A 22,200-nucleotide genomic window follows, 5' to 3' on the forward strand; every position below is an offset into this window, starting at 1 on the left:
CAAGATGAATTGTGTCTGAAATGGCAGGCAGCTGCAGCTGCAGACCTCCATCTGTGGTACATATCAAGCAATTCAACTTTTTTTTCTAATGTCATGACTTTTCTCTGCTTCTTGGGAGTATTTCCAGAATTGCATGGGGCCCATGGTGTTACTCAAGGTATTGCACTAAACACAATGAAAAATACATAAGAACCTCAAAGATCACTTTTTACTGTGATACACAATTTTCTGGAGAGATGGACTGCTCCTGCAGAGATGATTAGCATCACATGACATTTTAAGTGGATATGCACAACACTTGAGCTCATGGCAATAGTGGCAGGAGGTGGCTACAAAATTATTACAGTACAGTATGTACGACAGTTAGTTTTACGCAGTTACAATTTAATGCTGCATCTTTGTTGTTTATATTTCTATCAACTACAAATGGTGCCAAGAGGTTTATGTTTGTATGCATGTTTTAATAAATTTTACATTTTTATAATAGATTTGTGTATATTTTACAGTAGTAAATGATAAAATAGACTAGTATCTACATATATGTTCTGCATTCATGATAGACCTAAGTTTTTCTTAATTTTTTCAGTATTTCTAGGCTACTTGGTTCATTTGTTTTTTCAAATTGTCACAAATGTCCAAAAATTTTTCTAACACATCAAAAAAATTATTTCAATTATTAGAAATTATTTTTTGAATTTTTTTTCAAATTATTGAAAAAATCCACCTGTAAGTGGACCAACATAGTTCAAACCCATGTTGTTCAAGGGTCAACTGTAAAATAAAATCATGAATATAAATGGTATATTTAAATAGTAAATATAAACGGTACAATCTCGATAAATGTTTATTACGATTGCTGTAGTTATGTATACTGTGTTAAATAATGTATGTTGAGCTGAAATAGTAAGACCAAGGACAACTAACTCGTTTATGCCAATTTCAAAAATCTGGACCATTAGTAGCTAAACTCTGCAACTGTTTAAAATATTAAAATGAAAAACTGGTTAAACGGAAAAGTCAAACCCTGGATTCCCTCATATCTATATTTTTCCCCCTGTGGATCTCATCTGACTAGACCTCATATGCTTTCAATAATTTATTTTTAAATTTTCATACATAACATCAATCAAATGGCTGCTTCTCCCAACAAGGAGCTATGTGTGGGCAAATCACTGACTTTAGCAAACATCCGACGTTAATCAAGGGGGTCAGGATCAATCAGCTATTTGTACATATTTTAGATGTATGGCATCGCATACTGCGTGCTGTCATGAAAGGCTCACAAAAAGCTAGTCACATCCTGGTAAAACATGTTGTGCGATAAACAGACCATAAACAGAAACCATCACTGGCACTGGGGCAAACTCCAGCTGGGTTTCTTTATCCCTAATCCCAGTTTCAGCTGCAGGTTTTTTCCAGAAAGAACAGTAGTTTGATTTACTCAACACTGTAGAAGTCAGGGTGTGGTTATCCTCTAAATCGTATTACAAATAGATTTTCTCTGAACTCCTGTAGCAACAGGATCTGACAGTGGTTACTGGTAGGAAAAGGTGAAATTAAGATCAAAATAAACGTCTACAAAAAATAACAGCTTTTAAGGACCACCTAGAGACAATGGAGGTAGGGGTATTTTTGAGACCAAAACTCAGAGTGTAACACAGCACAGAACATGAATACTTTTCAAGCTTTCAACACAGTTAACAGTTGAAGAGTATCTGGTTTTGCCAGCTCTCCTATTACTGTTTTATCCCATGTTATTCCAATACACTAACAACCTCCACAAACACAGATCACGTTTCCTTCTTGATCATTAGAAAAGGACTAATTGTAAGCATAAATTTAGAAAAAAAAAATCAATGAAATGCTTCCTTTAGCTTTTCTAAAACACTAAACTAGAAAGATTTGGAAAGTAAGACTGAGCAGCTTTTTCTAAGGCAGGGATCAATGGGAGTGTACTTAATAAATGAATAATTGCATTCCTTCTCCCTGGCCAGCCGACAGAGTGGAACTCGACCTCTGTTCAGCGGGCATGCACAACCGGCTGGCATGTCTGCGTTCCCCTCCTATGAAAGGATCAGCTCCAGTTACATGCCTTGTGTGCGGCCTGAAGCCTGTAACCGGGTTTACGAGCCCACTAGGTGCCAGGCACTAAAGGTGTCACAGATTTCACTTCTTTTCGTTACCTTTGAAGGAAATTCTGTGCCCCGATAAGGAAACTGGGGCCAAGCTCGCATAGGCAATGCGGCGGAGATTGCCCTGGGGCCCCCAAGCCAGGGTACAAATCCACAGCAGTGCTCGCACCAGGCACCGGCTCCCAGAGCAAAGGCGTGACTGGGCATCTAAATACCCACTAGGCAGGTACTGACTGCGACATTAACTCTTTTCTTCTTCGCCACTCTCAGGCCGCAAGCCCTCAAGAAAAGGGGAAACTGAGACGCAAGCCAAGTGGCTTTCCAAAGGTCACAGCTAGTAGCGGGGCGAGGAGGGCCTCGAGGCCTGGTCTTTGCGACCCTCAACGACCATCTGTAATAATGCCCAGAGCCTCCGCCAGGATTCCCCAGCCCTAGGTTCCCGCAGCCTTTGAGCGGAAAGGGCCAGGGCCTGGAAGCTCCCCCTCCCGCGTGGTTTTCCCGTCAGCAGCTTTCGTCTGCAAGGGAAAGCGGCGGCCCCACCCGCAGACAGCTGCGAGGCACCGCGCCAAGCGTATTCTGCCTGTTCCCAGGCACTCCCTCCTCCGCCTTCACCCTTTTGCCACCTCCGCCCTCGACCGGGCGCCTGCGCGCCCCGGCCCGTAGGCCAGCAGGCAGTCTACTCACGTGGGCCTCCGCATGGCCCAGCGACGCCAAAGGCAAGGCGGGGCCTCGCGATCGCCCCGCCTCCCTCGTGCCCCGCCCCCTGGAGGGAGCAGAGGACCCTCGGCAGGCGCGGGCACTTGCCCGCCCAGCCCGGGGCTCTGGCTTCGCCGCGTGCGCGTGCGCGTGGTGTGGGTTTGGCTGGGGGCGGGATGCGGTCAAGGCCGCTGAGGCCGCAAGCTCTAGTGGGAAGGCGGCGTGCCGCGGCCGGCTTCGGTGGAGGAGGGGGCGTTTCCCCCGGAAAAGGAAGGAAGTGGGTGTCACGGGCCGCAATATGGCCCCTTTGGCGTCTTAAGTGGGAAGTCACAAGCTAGTGCTCCAGATTTTCCCATTTTATGGCTAAATCCAAATGACTCGGACCCCCCGCCCCATCATGTCAGGAACTTCAGCAGTTCCTTCCACCAAAGCTCAGCTAGTGCTGCACGCGCCGTGGTAATCATGGGCATCATCTGTGAAGCTATTGCTGTGGCCAGGGCCCCAATCGTCCTGCTGAGTAGCAAGCTTTGAGAGACGGTGCCCAAGGCCACCCTGCTGGTCAGTGACCTGCTCTAGAGGCTAAGCTAAGGAATGCTTAGAACTTTGATATTTAGATTTCTTACATTAACTTAACCCAGTTAACAGGTTTGTGGGGGCATTTTTTGTTTTTTTGAGACCGAGGCTGTGTCACCCAGGCTGGAGTGCAGTGGCACAACCTCTGCTCACTGCAGCTTCCGCCTCCCGGGTTCAAGCAATTCTCTCACTTTAGCCTCCAGAGTAGCTGGGATTACAGATGTGTGCCACCACACCCAGCTAATTTTTGTATTTTTAGTAGAGACAGGGTTTCACCATGTTGTCCAGGCTGGTCTCGAACTCCTGGCCTCAGGTGATACACCTGCCTCGACCTCGCAAACTGCTGGAATTACAGGCGTGAGCCACCGCACCCGGCCTTGTGGGGTTTTTTGTTTGTTTGTTTGTTTGTTTTTAGAGACAGGGTATTGCTCTGCTGCCCAGGCTGGAGTGCAGTGGCCTGATCATAGCTCACTGCAGTCTGGGACTCCTCGTCTCAAACGATCCTCCTGAATCAGCCTCCTAACTGGGACTACAGGCGCGTGCACCATACCCGGCTCATTTTTAAAAATCTTTTTATAGAGAGGTCTGGTTGCGTTGCCCAGATAGGCCTCAAACTCCTGGCTTCAAGCTGCCCTCCCACCTCGACCTCTCAAAGCACTGGGATTACAGGCTCTGAGAGTCACCGCACCCAGACACTTACTGATATTCTTATGCAGCTTTCTGGTGGGTAGTTTTATTAAGAAAAGAGAAGTCTATATCCAGACCGTGTCACCATATTCAGAATAAAAAATCCCTGCCTTAGGTGAGTTGTGTGTGTTCGGCGAGCATGCACAACCATGGGTTCCTTGAGAACACAAAGTTTTTTGTGATTGTTGTTCTTAACATTACATTACTTTGAAGCTGTCCTGATGGAGTGTGGTGAGATGGGGCATTCCTGGGACAGGACTAAAGTGAACATATGTCCCACATTTATCACATTTGGCGGCATTTAGTTTTGCTTGATTGTGAGTTCCTGTGGATTTTTTTTAGTTTGATTCCTGGGTGCAAATACCATAAGGAAGTAGCTCCAGATCTGCTGTTCAACCCCCAAATTTCACTTTCTCATTAATATGGAATTACTGCTACTCCTGTTTTTCCCATCTTATGGTGGGTAGTTTTACTGAAGATTATCATCAGAAGGTAAAGAGAATGGGAGGATTAAGGAACAATGAGAACTGAACAGATAACAAAACCTTTACTGCTTTGAGATCTTCAAGTGCTGTTCCCTCCTTGCCGCCCTCTCACCCAAAAGTTTTAGAACTCAGTGACCGTTCACAGATTGACTCAAATCTTTTCTCATAACATCTGAAAGAATATTCTTCCTGTATTTGGATTTGAATTGCCTAAATTGAAATTTTGGCAGAATGGATGCATTGGAAATTGGGGAGGAGGCAGTCTCAAGGTATTAGGGAAAGGAGGGGATGATCCTGACTAGGAGAGAGAACAACGAGAGTTTAGAGAAAGAATTTTTTTAAATGAGTGAGTGGCAGATCTAACCATGTTCTATGATTTATTTATTCATTTATTTAGAGACAGAGTCGCATTCTGTCACCCAGGCTGGAGTGCAGTGGTATGACCTCAGCTCACTGCAACCTCTGCCTCCCAAGCTCAAGCGATTCTCCTACCTCAGCCTCTCGAATAACTTGTATTACAAGAGTACTCCACCACGCCTGGCTAATTTTTGTGTGTTTATTAGAGATGAGGTTTCGTCATGTTGGCCAGGCTGGTCTCGAACTCCTGACCTCAAGTGATCTGCCCACCTTGGCCTCCCAAAGTGCTTGGATTACAGGCATGAGTGACCATGCCCGGCCTCTATGTTTCATAGTAATGGTAAGCTACATTCTTGAGCATAAGGATTTCTATATTATTTATGGTTACCAAAAACATTACTATGTCCTCACTTGGGAAATCTTTTTAGTTAAACTAGGCCTGAGAATTCTTGACAATAGAGTAGGAAGGGCATAGGGAGGGGTTGAGAGCTTAATGACAGAAAGATAATCTAGGATTGGGGTAGATCTCAGTTCCAGTTCTTTTAGTGTCTCTGTAGCACACAAGTAACTAGCTAGCACCAGGTATACAGAGGCCTGAACCTGGGGGTGGTTGCTGAAATTCCTCAAGTGGATGCAGCCAATAAGGGCTCAAATGCTATGTCTAACTTAGTTGCCCAAATTAAAAAACACCAGATTAATTTACTGAATTATGAACTCAAGATAGAGACCCTGTGCACCTAGCACAGATATTACAAATTGAATCTCATCAATTACTGATCAAAGACAGCTCAGGGGGCCCCTATGGCAATTTGTGGTCCTCCTACAATGAAGTTTTTGAGAATACTTGCTGAAAGAATTGTATATTTCAAAGTAATAAAGCCCATGGTTGAAGAGTTTTTAAAATGCACCCCCCCCACCAAAATCTGTTTCAGTTTACTTCAGAGGTTTCATTTTGCAATATTGGATTCAGATTGTTTGACACAACATTTATAAGAGATGTTCTACATTATTTTCTCAAAGCCTTGTTTCCAGGATCTTTCTCCCAACTTGTTTTGTAACCTAAAGCTTCCTACTCCCTGTAAAAGATAATACCTTAGCTGAAAAAAAAAACAGTATTTTAATTTCCTACCTTGTGAGGCTGAAGTAGAATAAGTTGTAACAGGAAGAGAGTCCTAAAGATAGGCCTCAAAAGCTGAGGTTGTGTAATGGTTGATGAGGGAGATGTCACACCAGTCCACAGTGAAAGGTTAAACAGCAGCCCAGAAGAGCACAAGTGGATAATTCATACATTGTGTTTCTGTTGACATCCCTTCCTCTCCCACCTTTTAGGCTAATGTAGTTCTGCCTTGATTAGAAGCAAATTTTTAGAACTAGACAGAATCTTGGAGCTTATGGCTCATTTTGCTCACCTGTCCTTTGAGCAAACCGGTTAAGCATTTTCAGGTGACTTGGCCAACACCGCAAAGCTAGTTATTGGCAGAACCAGAAATAGAACCACTCCCTCCCTGCTCAGATGCAATTGTTCTTTCCTTTTCTCTCCAAAATGGCCACCATCAATTTCTTCCCATCTTTGTGTGCACATAATGTCACACAATTCAAGAGGTGGAGTCTCTTTTCCCTCCCCTTGACTTGGTTTATGATTTCATTTGGCAGTGGAAGGATACAATGAAAGTGATGTTCTGAGACTTCCAAGCTCAGGTCATAGAGGTCTGGCAGCTTCCGCTTCCTCCCTCTTGGGGGGCCAGCCTCCATGCTTTAAAGAAGCTTGGGGAGGATTAGTGCAGTGGTTCCCACCTGTAACCCCAGCACTTTGGGAGGCCGAGGCGGACAGATCACCTGAGGTCGGCAGTTCGAGACCAACCTGACCAACATGGAGAACCCCATCTCTACTAAAAATACAAAATTAGCGGGCATGGTGATGCATGCCTATAATACCAACTACTTGGGAGGCTGAGGCAGAGAATCACTTGAACTCAAGAGACAGAGGTTGCGGTGAGCCGAGATCACACCATTTCCCTCCAGCCTGGGCAACAAGAACGAAACTCCATCTCAAATAAATAAATAAGCAAGCCTGGGCTAGACTTGTGAGTGATAAGACCAGCGACCAGCACACGGACTCAGAGAGGCCATGTAGAGGAGCAGTCAAGTGAGTTCAAGCCTTCTTTTTATGTTGTTTTTGTTTTTGAGATGGAGTCTTTCTCTGTCACTCAGGCTGGAGTGCAGTGGTGCAGTCTCGGCTCATTGCAACCTCTGCCTCCCAGGTTCAAGATATTCTTCTGCCTCAGCCTCCTGAGTAGCTGGGATTACAGGCACGCACCACCACTCCCAGCTAATTTTTGTATTTTTAGTAGAGATGGGTTTCACCACGTTGGCCAGGCTGGTCTCAAACTCCTGACCTCAGGTGATCCACCCACCTTGACCTCCCAAAGTGCTGGGATTACAGGCATGAACCACCGTGCCTGGTGAAGCCATCCTGAACTACCCAGTGGAGATCTACCCCAATTCCTGACCCAGCGAATCATGAGAAGTAGGCAACGGAAAGGCTGCTACACCCTCTGCCTTTTTATTAACTTGATGGTCATAGTTAAGAAATCAGGACGTAAGACTATGGTTAAGTTTCAGAAGTCTTGTTAGGAGACCCAGTCAGCCAACACTTATTTCCATGTCTGTCAGCAGCTCTTATCAACATAATTTTCTGCTTCAACTCCAACAATAAAGCTGTTATTTAAATTACAATTTATTAATTTGCGGATCAAATGACTCTACGGGTATATTCACTTATACTTAGCCTTTGGCTGTAACAAAGTTTTTTTTTTTTCCCAAATCCTAATGTTCTGCTTATCTACTGCTATTCAGCAGACCAGCAGAGAACTTCGTGACTTAGAATGACACTACTTATTTATTTATTTATTTTGTAGAGACAGGTTTGCGCTATGTTGCCCAGGCTGGTCTCGAACTCCTAGGCTCAAGCAATCCCAGCCTCCCAAAGTGCCGGGATTACAGGTGAGTGACGGTGCCCAGCCAACACTACTTATTTTGCTCACCACTTTGCAATTTGAGCAGGGCTTCATGAGGATGGCTGGTGTCTGCTGCCCTCAGCATCAGCTAGGGCTGGCTTGAAGGCTGGAAGTGAAATAATTTGAAGACTGGCTCTCTCTTGTCTGGAGGTTGGTGGTGGAAGACTTCAATAGCTGGAGTCTAGAACAGTGGAGTTCCTCAGGGATCTCTATCTCTATCATCTCTATGGAGCTTTTCCACACAGTATCTTCAGCATGGTGGCTGCAGGCTGGCTAGTCATTTTACATGTTGGCCAGAGCTCCCAAGACACACACTCCCAAGAAAGTGATCCCAGAAGATGATGTATTGCGCTGTATGACTTATGCTCTGGAAGTCATATAGCAACCCTTGTGCCTTGCCATTGATCCACCCATATTCAATAAAATGGACTATCGGCCCCACTTCTTGAAGTAGGAGTGCCCATATCACACTGTTAAAAGGGCAGGTGGCTGCTGCCATATTTGGAAAATACAATCCTGCCTTGCCCAGGTTCCAAACTCTGCATCTGAATTTCCTGCTAGGGATAAAACTTGATAGAAAAACTAATTCCAGCAGCTTTGATTGCTTTAAAAAAATGCCAATTGCAACACTTAACATTAATTCAGTTTCCTTATACATGTCTTGATTTGGAGGTGCAGTTCATCTCACCCTTCCCAGGGATCTGGATTCGAACTGGGGAGGGTAGAATGTGGATAATCTATCATTTTTGTTTTTGTAAACCTTTTTTTTAAAAAGTAGATTTTATAGCCTGCAGTTGACACACACAGAATTTTCATCAAGGTTGAGACATTATGAATTTAATCTAACAGCCACCTATTTTCAAGAAAATTAGTTGTATATGCTCTGCAACAAGTTTTGGGTAAATATTAATAACATATATTTCTACCTGCATGTGTATGCGCACATACCCACTCATGTTGTATCTCATTCCTGAAGGATTTCCAGCTTCTCTGCCCAGTTTGCCTGGCATTGTTTTCCTTAAACCTGGCAATACCATACCAAAGGGATATGATGCCTTTTTAACTGCTGTCAGCAACACTCAAATGGTCAGGGCAGGAAGTAATGTGTGCAGTATCTTTCTTTAATTCCAGTAGAATCATATTAAGGCTGAAATTTAATTAGCTACATTGGGGTTTGTATGTGAACAGCAAAACTAACATTTCTATTATTGTAAAAACATGCCCAAGGACATATAGCAATTGGATAAAAGCTGCTATGCTTGTGTGGCATTTTGTAGTTATGGGATAGCTTCTTAGAATTATTACAAATAAAAATAAATATCCAATACATTTATCTATTTCTTGAAGATGATTGTGCCTATGTGAAGTACTTCTCTGTCTGTGGTCTGGCTTTTAAACCTTGCTTTTCCAGCTTACTGTCTTCTAGAATTAAGTTCGCTAAACTATGTTTTCATCACAATCCGAAGACATGATTTTACGAGTCTTTTAACATTGACTTTCCAGACTACCTCTGTAGATTCCACTTGGAGGTTGCCAAATAGCTGTATCACTGAAAACTTTGGTATGTATCAAATGTTCGCATTTTAAATTATCTCCTCAACCATGTGATTTCAGAGATTTTGGTAGTCAACGGACTCCTAACATTTTTGTGTCTGAAAATTAAATGTATTGCTAACAGAACCCATCAGTGAGTAAAGAATTTGTATGTCTTTCTTTTTATTACACATGCCAGTGCAAAGAAAAGAATTCTTTTATAAAGTGAATTATCCCCCTTTGTTTATTGGGAATTTTTCATTTTCATAGTTTCTCTCAAAGCTGAGCAATCCAAGAATATTTTGCAAAAAACAACAATAGAATGAGGACTGAATGTGTTCCTAGGAAACATTTGAACATTTCAGTTCATTTTAAAGGGAATGAGTTTGTTTTTAAAATTGTTTGTTAGGAAGAAGAAAATTGGATTAAATGCCAAAGAATGGTAAAAGAATGCTGTGAGGTGACATTAATTTAGAACAGAAAATGTAATTGCTAGGAAGAAATGGCAGAGTGCATCTTTGTTACAGGCTGATGGGAGGCATTACTTTTCAAGTAGCTCTAAAAGATAAGCCTCATATAAAGCCACTGGATCAACATATCTCCCAGCTAAGTAAGACTAGGGCCAGCCAGCACTGTATGGTGTGAAGGCCTATATGCCCCTTTAGCAAAGCCACGTTAACCAAGGAAGCTGAGCCTTGAAAGTAGCTTTCACAGGCTACCTACTCACAGAAATTCTCAGAGAAGTAATTTGCATTTAGAAATGAGAAAGTTACTGGAGTTATTACAATTGTTCTTCATCACTTCCCCACTCCAAGCCCCCCAAAACAGTGAAAAATGATTTGAATCTACCCTGTTAACATTCAGCTCAAGTTGAACTTGAAGCCATTAGCTATGTGACTATATAGAATATCTGACGGTATCAGTTCTTTGGGGGTTCTCCTAACCCCACAAGAGCAGCTCAGGGGGTGTTTTACATTCCCTGTGTGTTAGCTCCACCCTAAGGAAAGGGCCCAGGGAACTCACCGGATTCCCTTTTCCAGTCTTGCCATTAAGACTGCAATGGAAACTCAGTTTCAAATGAAAGAATTACTTGTCATTCACCTAATCTCTCTGAACACTATTTTCTTCTTTGGTAAAGTAAAAATAATCCCACATGCCCTACTTTTTCATAAGAGTGTTGTGGTTTAAAAGAAAAAGACAATAAGTAATGTGAGGTGAACATTTGGCATAATCTAGCCCCTATAAGCACATTCTATGCATTGTCCCACCAAATCTTCATCATAACCTTAGGAACAGGTACAGAGATAAAACTGAGGCTTAGAGAAGGTCAATACCTTGCCCAACCCATATCTGGTAAGTGGCAGAGCCAAGATTTGAGCTGACTTTAGATACTAAACTATTATACCTCTAATATAACATATATAAAAACAACTATCAAATGGTAAAGTCCTAGGCAAACGTCAGATCTCACTATTATTAAAACTTCTTTTCTCTGAATCTTTACTTAAAAATTACATTATGTGACCGGGCACAGTGGCTTATGCCTGTAATCCCAGCACTTTGGGAGGCTGAGGAGGGCAGATCACGAGGTCAAGAAATCGAGACCATCCTGGCCAACATGATGAAACCCCGTCTCTACTAAAAACACAAAAATTAGCTGGGTGTGGTGGCGCACACCTGTAGTCCCAGCTACTCGGGAGGCTGAGATGGAAGAATCGCTTGAACCCAGGAGGCGGAGGTTGCAGTGAGCCGAGATCGCACCACAGCACTCCAGCCTGGGTGACAGAGTGAGACTCTGTCTCAAAACAAAACAAACAAGCAAAAAATTATATGTGTGTGTGTTCATATATCACTTTCAAAGTTTCCTTTTTTGGTGATTTTGGTGAGGGCAAGATGTTTTTATGCAGATGATTTTTATGATAGTAATAGATGCCAAAAATATATGGTCAGTGAAGAAAATGCAGAAAATACATAAAAGTCTAGATTAAAAGAAGAAAACATGTGATAGCAAGTCAAACCCAAAAGCATGTTGAATAAGCAGTAACCCACATTTCTCCCCCAAAAAGTAAGATCATTATAACACTTTTCTCAGAGGAAGAATAAAATATATTAGCACCATGCACACATTGTTCGCACTGCGATACTTATTAAAGGAGGGTCAAGTGACATGTTGACCGTAGCACGTTGTCATAGCTTGTCAGCTATAATTAGAAAAAAAAGAATTGTAAGAAAAATTAAATGAATAGATTAGCCACAAAAAGCTCAACATAGGTAAGATTTGGCAGACACCTCAAGATTCTAAATTTGCTAACATTACTAAAGATTCATTTCTAGAAAATCCAGATCTAGAAGAAAGATTCCCATAGTGTAACAGTTTTCATAGGATGCTTTAGAATGTATTTATTTATTGACACTGACCTGAGAATTGATTCTGGCAAATGTTCATTTTGGAAATACAGCAAAGGGTCGGAGAATTCCTAGAATTCAGAGTTGTACCTTGGACTTTAGAGGGACATTTGAGGCAGAAATGTGAGTAGTATGCAGGAGAATGGACTCTGAACATGAGAGGCTCTCGTTTAAAAGATTATTACTAGAAATGAGCAGTCAAGAACGTCTGTTTCTGTGCTTTTAGTAATTGTTGGAAAGAAGAAATCTCAGACATAAACCATGAGATTCCAAAGAGCAGAAAAAGAATCCAGGGAGCCTGTTAGGTAAGATATTCAGAGATGAAAGAATCTCACCATGACTTCAAAGTATGTGCCCCTCACCCCATTCCTCCTGAAAACCAAGGTGTTTTGTCATTTCTGTGCTATATTGATTTCCCTTCTAATTTCAACTGCATTCACACCTGAGAGGAGCAACTTTTTTTTTTCTTTTTAGGTTAGATGGGTAATGTGCCAATGTGGGAACAAGGTTCAGAGGGTGGCACATCTCACACATGTCATGAAAACCCAATCGTCATGCTCATGAACTACAGAAGAATCAGAGGAATGGCATTTTCCAATTGCTTCCCTAGACAGGCTGTCACCTATAAGGCCCATCCCCAGATCCAGAGGCTGCAATGAACCCTCTGAAACCACTGCTTTGTCCTTCAGACCTAATCTTAGCCTTTCTCTGTACCACCTCTGCTTCCCTCTATGGCATCTTCAGCCACTAACTCAGGAAAGAAAAGTTCCAGAAAAAGGCCGGGCGCGGTGGCTCAAGCCTGTAATCCCAGCACTTTGGGAGGCCGAGACGGGTGGATCACGAGGTCAGGAGATCGAGACCATCCTGGCTAACACGGTGAAACCCCGTCTCTACTAAAAATACAAAAACTAGCTGGGCAAGGTGGCGGGCGCCTGTAGTCCCAGCTACTCGGGAGGCTGAGGCAGGAGAATGGCGTAAACCCGGGAGGCGGAGCTTGCAGTGAGCTGAGATCCGGCCACTGCACTCCAGTCCGGGAGACAGAGCGAGACTCCGCCTCAAAAAAAAAAAAAAAAGAAAAAGAAAAGTTCCAGAAAAAAAAAAAAAAGATTGGTGTGAAACACACACACAAACACCCTACACCTTCGAAGTGCCCCCAGTGACAAGTTAAGTAGTCATCCGAGATTAAGTAAAAAATTCCTGAATCCTGTAAGTCCTGTCCTTTATCCCTATCTAAGCATGAATAATCCAATTCTCTGATTCCTGGAAAAATATAGGCAATATGTAGAAGGAGAGAAAAAAAACTGACTAGTCTTGTTCAGAAAAACTTTCGTGGCCAGGCACGGTGGCTCACACCTGTAATCCCAGCACTTTGGGAGGTCAAGGCAGGCGGATCACCTGAGGTCAGGAGTTCGAGACCAGCCTGGCCAACATGGTGAAACCTTGTCTCTACTAAAAATATAAAAATCAGCCAGGAGTGGTGGTGGGCACCTGTAATCCCAGCTACCTGGGAGGCTGAGGCAGGAGAACTGCTTGAACCCAGGAGGCGGAGGTTGCAGTGAACTGAGATCATGCCATTGCACTCTGCCCTGGGCGACAGAGTGAGACTCCATCTCAAACACAAACAAACAAACTTTCCTGAGCTGACAGTTCATGTTGTCGTTGTGTCTGAAATTTTGTGACCTGAGTTATATTAGACATTTAATATACACTTAAATATTACATGCAAGGGAACATACATTTTGTCACCCACACAAAATAATTTGCCTAAAAAATAGAGACAAAGTCATTCCCTTAAGTATAGAAGGTGCTTAGTAAATTCATTAATTACAAAAAAAAAAATCCACAAACCCTAGAATGAAATACTTAGAAAAGGATTAATGTAATTGTATTTTATTATACATGAGCCGGAGTAATTTGATTTTATACCAGTTTTATTTTCCCTTTTAAAAAATGTATTTTCAGTTTTCATTTCTCACATGCAGGCTTCATGAAGAACCACTAAAAGGGAATCAGAGAGATTCACGCTGCCCGGGCAACAAAATCAGCAAACAATGAAAACCAAACTAGGCGTTGATGGTTATAAACAGAAATAAATTGTAATCCCTGCTTTTGTTGCTTTGCCACAGAATCATCACCTGCTGCCCACCATTACATTAATTCTTGTCCCTCATACTAGCAACTTGACAGCTGCTCTGTCTCCTTCCACCTTAGTCCAGTGATTTTTTTTGGGGGGGGTGGGGGAGAAATGGGGTCTTGCTATATTGCCCAGGCTGGTCTCAAACTCCTGGGCTCCAGTCATCTTCTCACCTCGGCCTCCCAAAGTGTTGGGATTATTGTGAGAGTTACCTCAAGTAGGTTGTTTCACTATTGTGCAAACAAGCCCAAAGATGTACTATTTTGAGAGGATAGAACATTTAAATAAGCATAACATTTAAATCATCCAACCTTCTAGTCCCAATTTTGATTCACCCATTTCCTTATTCTTAGAAAAAATTCACATTATGGGTCACTCATATCATACAAGAAAGTAACTCAATGCTCACAATTAATAAACTTTAAAAAAATTGGAGATTTTCTCAGTAATGCTTTTTTTCCTTCTTTTAGATTATTAATAAAGACCTACACATTTACTGAGGAAGTATTTAAAATTAATTTTGACTTCATATATTTGCATTTATACACGTTGCTATTTATGGGCAAAAACTATTCAATGTACAATCAGTAATATTTTTCCCCAAGGGATGAGTTTATGTTTCCACTGAAGAAATTAAACATGCACTTTTGATGTATTCACTCTAATTTCAGGATCGATATTCTGAAGAATAAAAATACCCTGTCCAAAACTTGAAGAGTAACTTTGATTTCTTTTTTAATTTCAATTTCATATGTAAGCTCCACCCAAGACGAAGTTCTACTCCAGGTTCTGATAGTACTAAAATTGCTTTCTCTTTTCTCTAGAGTACTGCATGACTCTTACCTAAATGTCAAATAGTCATGGTATTCTTATAAATACCCTTGTTTACAGTAAACTTAATGTATGTTTGGAAAATAATTCATTAAACTGTAAAATGCTAGTGTTGACGACCTCCTCGGGAAGAGTGAAAGAGTTGATTTAGGATTTGGCCATTTATAGTGACAACCTAGCAAAATAATCAAGAAAAAAACTATTCAAAGTTCCCGTTCCATTGATTTCATTTACAGAATGCCAGCTAGTTCCAGTGCTTCCCTGTTTAAGCGAATACTAATTTCAAGCTTTTCGAACAGACATTGCTTCAGGAAACTCAGGAATAAAACATGAGCAAGTTATCCGGTATCAAGTGCAGGCTACGTGCCTGATGTTTGCAACTGACTCATGAGATTCTGGTGTCTCAAGGATATCTATTTGATCTCTTATTCTCAGCTATATAATCTTCCAGATTAAATTGCACCAGAAATAATCTGTGTACACCCCACAGAGAGTAAATAATCAGACATACCTCTGCTCTTCCCTTTTTCCACTCTCGCACATGACTTTGCATGTGATTATGTAAATCCTGCAGGCCTGATATTTTCATTATAATCCTGCAATTACAATTATATAACCAGCTTGCTGTTTCCAATGAAAAATATTTTTTTAAGTGACAAAACTGCCCTACAATAAATGCAACTTACGGTGAAGTGTCCCAGCGATCACACTGGGAGATTCAGAAGCAGAACTAAAACACCTTCTTCCAACTCGCTGCCCAGTTGATCCATTTATCCCTTTAAAATACATTATGTAGAATCAAAAAATATTTCTGGTCTGAGTATACGGAGGTTCCCTGGGATTTAGGGGATTTCGCTTGAAATAGATTTTTTTTTTTTCCCCACAAGATTTCAGCTTTTGCAGAATTAGCTCTGATATGAATAATATTTTCACATCATTTCAAACACATTTAAATTTCTAAAGGTGTTGCTCAAGGAAGCAACTAATGCAAACTTTGTTAACAGGAAAAACCATGTTTAAAATAAAAAATTAAGCACGGCAGGTACCTAAAAGGAGCCTAAAAACAGAAACAGAATGGAACATTTCTAAGAGTTGGAACATGTAAAAATATGTATGTTAAAAAAAAAGAAAGTTCAGAAATAGATCCAAATATATGTGGGATAAAAATTGCATTATAAATCAGAGTGGAATGAAAACAGGGATAGTTCAATATTTGATATTGAGCTACTTAGGCAGCATTCTAGGGGAAAGCCTATCTTACACCAGGCCAAATTTCAAATGAATAAAAAATGTAAAGGTAAACACCAAAACCTACCCAAGATCTAGGAGAAAAACAGGATACTTTCTTAATGACCTTGAATATGGTAGACCTTTTAAATTATGAGTCAAATCCAAAAGCCATAAAAGAAAATATTGGTAAATTCAGGTACATAAAAATAAAATTTCTGTGGCAAAAGTCACCTTAAGCAAGTCAAAGACAAATAAGATGAGATAAAAATATTTGTAATTCATACTACAAATAAAGGTCTTATCTTCCTAATATAAAAGAGCTTAAGTTGAGAAGAAAAACACAAAGAGCCCAATAGAAAATCACACCAGAGGAAAACAATGGGAAAAATTAGATACCATTTTTCTTCATTTGTTCACACACACACAAAAAGTTCGATGACATCAAATGGAAAATATTGTTATGTATTACTGCTAAATGCATTAAGTTACTATACACTTCATGTAGGGCATTTTGGCAATATCTACCAAAATTACTAATTATTCCTTTGGCTAGCAATTCTGCCTCCATGGATATATTTGTGAAATGACCCTACATAAGATTATTCACTACAGAAATGTTTATTGGAAACAACACAAATATTCATCAATTGGAGACTAGTTAAATAAATTATAGTAGCTCCATATAGTGGAATACTATATAGTTGTAAATAAGGAGAAAAGGAAAGAGTCCATGTACTGATTTAGAAAGATCTCCAAGAAATAAATAATATTAAGTGGGTGGGGAGCAAGCAACGGCACAGCAGTGTCTGCAGTATGCTACCTTTTGCATAAAAAGAGACAAGAAACACTGTATTAAGATTTGCATCAACCCAATACTACCTAAGAAAAAAAAGATTTGTTGGTATGTGCTAAACAAACTATGCTTACGTGTACACATAATAACATCAGGGCCAGGTGGCTCACACCTATAACCCCAGCACTTAGAGAGGGCCAACCCGGGGGAGGATGGTTTGAGCCCAGGAGTTTGAGATCAGCCTAGGCAACACAATAAGACCTCGTCCCTTAAAAATAAATAAATAAAAATTAGCTGCACGTGGTGGTGCACACCTGTAGTTCCAGCTACTCAGTAGGCTGAGGTGGAAGGATCACTTGAGCCTGGGAGGTTGAGGCTGCAGTGAGCCATGATATTGCTACTGCACTCCAGCCTGGGCAGCAGAGTGAGACCCTACCTCAAGAAAAGATACAGAAAAAAGAAAAGAACATCAGGTGTGCAGCTGTCTGTGTGTGTCTAGGGTGGTTGGGAACTAGGTAGATGGGGAACAGGGTTGTGAAACAATTTTTAAATTTTCAATAATATGCTTATTACCTGTTCAAAATTAAATCAAAACCAATATTGTTCCCTAATCTAAGCCTAGGTGATGTTTACTTTACTTCTGATTATGTATCTCTTTAATGACATATTCTCTAAAATCATATGTTGTGCTAGAAATGTAAGATTAATTAGGTTTGGTTGAAATTCATTACTGAAAGAGTAGGTTACAAAAATTAATCATATTCTTGACACTTCTTACTCAATTTAGGCTTTCTTTGTATAATTCTGTCTTTATACTTCTACTTCAAATATAACCCTTCTATGTTGCTTAGAAATATGTGAGAACATTCACTGATCAAGGACCCTAACCTTGTCACTGAAGAATTTTAATCAATTTGAAGTTTTTATGAGCATATAAACGTGTTAAAGTTTTTTTGTTAAAGTTTCATTCTTTATCACGTGCATGAAGTTCTACTAAAGAAGTTAATTGGCCATCTGCATTTCTTATCTATTTTTCCTCTTAAAGTGGAATATAAAATCCTACTTTTATCCTAGGATGAAAAATCATTCCTTCAAGTGGTAAGATGTTGTCTTCAGTGCATGCAAAGATATTTTCCTGACTGTATAAGATTCTCACCAAACAACACCATATTTCTTTTAGCGATCTTTTGACTCTTCATTTACTTTGTATTTAACAAGAACTCTTTTTTTCTTTGACATGATTAACGTTTTATTCCAGATCATCGCAAACACAATTTAACCTTCAGGAGTTCCCTTTTAAAAAGTTTGCTCTTTCACTTCATTATACATCCTCAGTCCACCCTGTAGATGTCTTTTGGAACATATCACATAATTATTAAGTAATTGTGTCATTTGTTGTTTCATGTTTGTCTTCTGGTAGAATTCAAGGACAGGAACCAAATCTCTCCTATTCACCATAGTTACAGTCCCCATGCCCCAAGAAATGTAATGAATTGTCTTGTACATTGTAAATTCTCACTATGCAGTATATTTGTTGAACAAATGAATTGCCTTTGTCTTCTTAACATCTTAACATCTATTAAAATTACAAGCTCCTTGAGATTAGAGACCGTTTCAAAGGAGTTGGTTTGGTATATAGCTAACACAGTATAGAACCAAATTACATACTTAATTCATTTATCATGAATGATGCAATCACACATCACTGGCAACACTAATATTGACAGACCCCATAATCAACATCCTTGAAGTAATAGAACATTGCTGGCTTCACTAAAAATAAAAAAAAATTCAAAATATATTTTGTATCAAATAATTCTGACAATTTTTATGCTTTACTGAGAATATTAATTAACCTTTGCAATGAGGTGTTATCCACTTCCAAGATAGGTTCTATATGACCTATATGAAATACAGTTTACCTCCAGTAGGCAGTCTTTTCATAAAGACCAGCAAAATAGAGCAAGGGTTGGATACTAAAAGTACTTACAGTATGTACAAGTGGAAAAAGTATATCATCCATTCAAAACTGTTTAATTCTCCTTGGGTTGTTATAATGACAACTTGCTTAACCTGATAACAGATTTTTAAAAATGTAATCATGTATTTATTTTATGGTTTGCACAAGATGTACCTTTAGTACATCCAGATTTTCATAACCCATCAAACAGTTTTTCAGTATGTGTTATGGCAGGATATTCTAGAACTGCCAAGAAAAGTAAATTCACAGAGCTGCCTGCAATTCACTAACTGTAACAAATTAGCATAAGCAGCCCCATTTTAGAAGGCACGGCTTTTACAAGTTACACAGAAAAATAATGTGGGTTTGCATTTCTATCATTAAAAACTGCCCATGCCATGAATGGTTACACTGTGAATATTAAACACAGCCCAGATAAGTCAGTGTAGCTCATCTATTTGAGGTGGAACTCCTTAATGAAACATTTGGTTATGATCTGAAGACTAACTAGGAAAACTAGCTAACAAGTACCTATTTTTACGGATTTTTTTCTACTTTAAAAAAAAAAAAACGCATATCAAATAAAACCTCTCAACACTTGTCAGCTCTCCTGTGAACATACCATATAAATGGACTGGCACCGGCTGCCAGAGAAAACGAAAGGCCAAATTACTCTCTTCCACCCATGCTGTGAAGTTCAGAGAGAAATCTGTCCTAGACCCAAACCACACAGACAGCATACAATGCACCGTTTAGCAAGAACGAAAGAATGGATAAAATTCTTCACATTTCTCTACACAATAGCAAAGATCTTATTTTGTTCGTCACCATCACAATTTAAAAGGCCTCTGGCTGTTGCTCATGGAACAAAACAAAGGTATTTTCAAATATCTAATTTGCTTAAGCTCTGTTCATTCTGGCCAAAACTCCAAAAGCCATAAAAACCGTGGCTGCAGGCTTACCTTATTCCAAACATATCCGCAGTGCAGTCAGTTGCCAGTGTAATACTAAAGAGGTCTCATCAGTACCTAGAATAAAGCAATAAAGGAAGTGAATTTAGAGTCTGGTTTTTGATTCTGGGAAACATGAAACTGTTTATAACCATCTTGGGAATACTATCTTTGAGCAACCTGGGCACTATTGCCTGAGGTTGGGCACTATTGTGAGACCCTGCCTCAGGAAAAAAATATATATATCTTTTTACAGAACCAAATACACTCTTGGCCAGCTTCGGAATTTTGTGAATGCAGCTGCTTGGAGGGCAGGACCTTCGTTCATCCCTTCCACTGCAACCGGTGGAGAAGGTTGAAGGGACTGTCAGTGCCAATCTGCTTTGTGGTGGGCAAGAGAGTGTGGGGATGGGGGACAGAGATGAAAACTAATTAAGGTTTAAAGAGAAATTAGAAGATGCCTGTCCTGCCATGGACCGTCACAAACAGGCTATTTTTCTTTTGGACTCTAAACTTTAATTTACCCACGTATTTTCTCTTCCTCAAACTCAGAATGTTAGACTTACCCTTCACCCTCCCACGTGCCTCCTCCCCGCGCACTTTCTCGCAGGTATTCCCTATTGAAACGCAGCTGGTTGCCCATGCTGGAAATTTGGGACTGTCCCAGTTACAGCCCTTTTCAATCAATCACCAAGTCCAGGTGAATTTACCTCTTTAATAACTTCAAAGTGTTTCCAGTTTTGTGCATCCCTACAATGGCCACCTAATCCAGGCTATTCTGGTCTCTTTCTTGGAATTTGATAACAACTTCCTAAATTATCTTTCCACCTCCAAGTTGTTACCACTTCTTTCTAATCTCTCTCTTTTTTTTTTTTGAGACAGGGTCCCACTCTGTCACCCAACCTGGAGTGCAGTGCAGCAAACACTGGTCACTTCAGCCTCAGCCTCCAGGGCTCCAGCGATCCTCCCGCCTCCCGAGTAGCTGGAACTACCTACGTGCGCCACAATGCCTCGCTAATTTTTGTATTTTTAGTAGAGACGAGGTCTTGCCATGTTGTCCAGGCTGGTTTTGAACTCCTGAGCTCAAGTGATCCTCCCACCTTGGCCTTCCAAAGTTCTGGGACTACAGGCATGAGCCACCGTGCCCAGCCCCCTTCTAGTCCATTGTTTTTATACCCACATCAATTTTACCCCCCACGCTGATCATATCATTCCCAAACTTAATATCTGATATTCAGAGCCATCGTGTTTTTTCCTCATCTTATTTTGACCTCGGTTTACCTCGTTTTATCTTGAGCCTCTTCTGTGCACAAACACCAAAACGCTCTAGTTTTTGGTTGTCTGAGAGCAGCGTACCGGATCAAAACCTGGGAACTTTGTATTTGTCCTTTTCTCTCTGCCAGGAATATCGTCATCTCCATTTGCCCAATGAGTCCCACCTCCTCACCATTTTTACCTCTGTGGAAATCCCTTCCTTCCAGAAGCGTCCACTCACTTCTGGTGCCAAGGAGCTTCCGCAGCGCCCTGTAGGCGCCTCTACAGATGCAGGTAGCTGTTTCCTGTGTAAGAAAGCAAGCTCCCGTGAGCTGGGTTCATTGCTCATGGTTGCCTTGGCCTGGCAAATAATGACTTGGCCTGGTAAATAATCATTATTTGGTAAATAATGATTACATGAACAAATGTAACTAAGACATCCAGATAGAATCTAACGCATTTCGTGCAACTCATGTGTAGCCAGGTGAGGTTTTCCAGGGGTTTCAGCTTCTATTATAACTTACATTACAGAACTGGGGTGTCCCAAACACCAGATTATAAGAATCACCTGAGTCACTTGACAAACTAACAGCGTCCTGTCTCTTAAAGAGACACACGGGAAACTGGTAAAAGTGAATCTGAAGGAAAAAACTGGTGATCAGAACTAGGAATAAACTTGTTTTTCACTGCATACCCTTTTGATGACCTTGAGTTAAAAAAAAAATACACAAGAAATTGAGACCTGTGACAGAGTGCCATCCATCACCCAACCAATACGTGAATTTCTTCTCAGTGTTGAATGCACAGAAATGTTTCCATCAGTATTGCAGCCGGCCTTCAAGACAGCCCTAGGTGATTCTTTATATGTCTTATATATTCATAAGAATACACAAGAAACCAACAACATTGAGCAGCTCCAGTTACGTGAATTGGGATACTGAGAGAACAAAGTTGGGAAAGAGACTTTATAATGACACTGTTTTATATCTTTTGGAATTTCCCATCATTTTAAATGTATGACCTGGTCAAAAAATTTAAAAATTAAACAAAATCACAGGCTGGGCACAGTGGCTCATGCCTATAATCCCAGTGCTTTGGGAGGCCAAGGTGAGAGGATCACTTGAGTCCCCAAGTGTTCAAGACCAGCTTGAGCAACATAGCA

At 40.8% G+C, this 22,200-nt stretch overlaps 1 non-coding gene across 1 annotated transcript; it reads right to left on the reverse strand.

Annotated features, from left to right (window-relative positions):
• Positions 1–12,359: 12,359 nt before the first annotated feature.
• Positions 12,360–12,463, reverse strand: LOC117084726. The gene has a single exon (XR_004437627.1). It is a non-coding gene; the product is annotated as a small nucleolar RNA U13 (small nucleolar RNA).
• Between the last annotated feature and the right edge of the window lie 9,737 nt (positions 12,464–22,200).

Source organism: Trachypithecus francoisi, unplaced genomic scaffold (genome assembly GCF_009764315.1).
Source record: "Trachypithecus francoisi isolate TF-2019V2 unplaced genomic scaffold, Tfra_2.0 Lachesis_group0, whole genome shotgun sequence".
In the NCBI taxonomy this organism is placed as follows: Eukaryota; Metazoa; Chordata; class Mammalia; order Primates; family Cercopithecidae; genus Trachypithecus; species Trachypithecus francoisi.